This window comes from Mustela nigripes, chromosome 15, assembly GCF_022355385.1.
Source record: "Mustela nigripes isolate SB6536 chromosome 15, MUSNIG.SB6536, whole genome shotgun sequence".
Taxonomy (NCBI): domain Eukaryota; kingdom Metazoa; phylum Chordata; class Mammalia; order Carnivora; family Mustelidae; genus Mustela; species Mustela nigripes.
The window spans coordinates 76,678,282-76,680,720 of NC_081571.1; positions in this window are offsets into that span (position 1 = coordinate 76,678,282).

Genomic DNA, 2,439 nt, shown 5'->3' on the forward strand with positions numbered 1-2,439 from the left:
ATCTATCTATCTATCTATCTATCATCTATCTATCTATCTATCTATCATCTATCTATCTATCTATCTATCATCTATCTATCTATCTATCATCTATCTATCTATCTCTCTCTCTCTCTCTCTCTCTCTCTTTCTATCTATGATTTTGCAGATCCTCTAACTCCAAGCAGGAAGTGAGATAGTGGATAAAAAGTTTGGCATTTTCCTACCGTTGTCTAAGCAGGACGTAATGTTCTACTTTAGAGAACAACACATATGTAAGCCAGCAGTTTTGTTGATGAATCTATCTCTTCATTTTCTTTTCTTCTTAATTTAAATTTAAATTTCTTTCTTAATTTAAATTTAGTTAGCAAACTTGTAGTACCTCATTAGTTTCAGATGTGGTGTTCAACAAATTATCAGTTGTGTATAAAACCGAGTGCTGATTGTATCACATGCCCTCCTTAATGCCCATCACCCAGTTATCTCATTCCCCCCACTCCCCGCAACCCCCATTTGTTTCCTATAGTTAAGAGGCTCTCATGGTTGTCTCCCTCTTCAATGACTCCCCATTCTGTTTTCCCTCCCTTCCCCTACGGTCCCCTGCCCTGCTTTTTTATTCCACATATGTGTGAAACTATATGATAATTGTCTTTCTCTGATTGACTTATTTTACTTAGCATAATACCACCTGTTCCAACCATATCAATGTAAGTGGTAAGTATTCATTTTTTCTGATGGCTGAGTAATATTCCATTGTATACACCCCTGCCCCCACCACACACACACACACACACACACACACACACACACACACACATACCTTCTTTATCCATTCATCTGTTGATGGACATCTTGACTTTTCCCCCAGTTTGGCTATTGTGGACATTGCTGCTATAAACATTGGGGTGCAGGTGCCCCTTCAGATCACTACATTTGTATCTTTGGGGTAAATACCTGGTAATGCAATTATTGGGTTGTAAGGTAGCTCTATTTTTAACTTCTTTTTTTTTTTTTTCTTTACTTGATAGACAGAGATCACAAGTAGGCAGAGAGGCAGGCAGAGAGAGAGGAAGGAAAGCAGGCTCCTGCTGAACAAAGAGCCCGATGCGGGGCTCGATCCCAGAACCCTGGGATCATGACCCGAGCTGAAAGCAGAGGCTTAACCCACTGAGCCACCCAGGCGCCCCTTAACTTCTTTTTTTAAAAAAATATTTTATTTATTTACTTGAGACAGAGAGAGAGAGAGCACAAGCCAGGGCAGGGGGAGAGGGAGGAGCAGATTCCCCACTGAGCAGGGAGCCTGATGCGAGACTTGATCTGATGACTCCAGATCATGACCTGAGCTGAAGGCAGACACTTAACTGACTGAGCCATGCAGACACTCCTCTATTTTTAAGTTCTTGACCATTTTTTATATATTAGAAGTTCCTCCCAAACCCACAAGTGACTTACTATTATCCTTAATTTCCTGCAGTATGGCACATTAAAAATTTTCCCATGTCTTTATAACTGTTTCAGTGAGGGAAATATGGAGAAGACTGGGAATTGCGACACAAACACCATCTTAACCTGGAAGTTAAGCTCAGACCACCCATTTTAGAGATGTAGAAACTAGGGGTTTGGATCTCTTGATTTGTTGTCCATTATATCCTCTGTTCTAGGTATTCACTTATTTTTCCATAGCTCATCAGAATTCTTAGCCAGTTCTTTGGAATGAATTTTAAAAAAGGCCCTCCTCCACATAAATGGCTGTATGATCTTGGATGAGTTACTTAATCTTCTTAAGCCTCAATTTTGATGTTAGGATTGTCAAGTCATTGAATATGTCAGAAACCATTTAAGGTAGTTTTAAATGCATCATTATGTAGTATTGTTAATCTTCTCAAAAAACCTTACGAGGCAGAGACTGTTAGCACCCCTAATTTACAGATGAACAAACTAAGGTTCAGAAAGGTTCTGTTTGCTCAAGATCATACATCTAGTGATTGGGAGAGCCAGACAGTCTTAATTATGATTCACTCTTTAACCAGAATATTATTTTTTAATCTACTGTTTCTTCTGGTGCTAAAATGTAGCTCACCATAAATTTAAACAGCGTTGTGGAATGAGGCGAGGTAGGTACAAACAAAAGAGACCTCACCATATACTGGGATCCCCAGAATTGAGAGTGTTCAAGATTTGTCATCCTATAGGGCGAGGTGTCCACGATGGGGGATTCATTGCAGCAACATGGCCCCATGGGACCTTTTAGGGGCACAGTTTTGAATAGTGACATGCCCTTGGGATATATTTAGTTCTGCGATTTCCTTAGGAATGTTTCATTCCAAAACAACTCTATGGTTTGAGACATTTCCAACCACTCTGGGGAAGAATGTGGTAGGTCTGGGAATTTGAGATTTCATCAAATCCAACATGGACAATCTTAAGGGCAAGATAGGCTTAAGAAGCAATTTATACTTT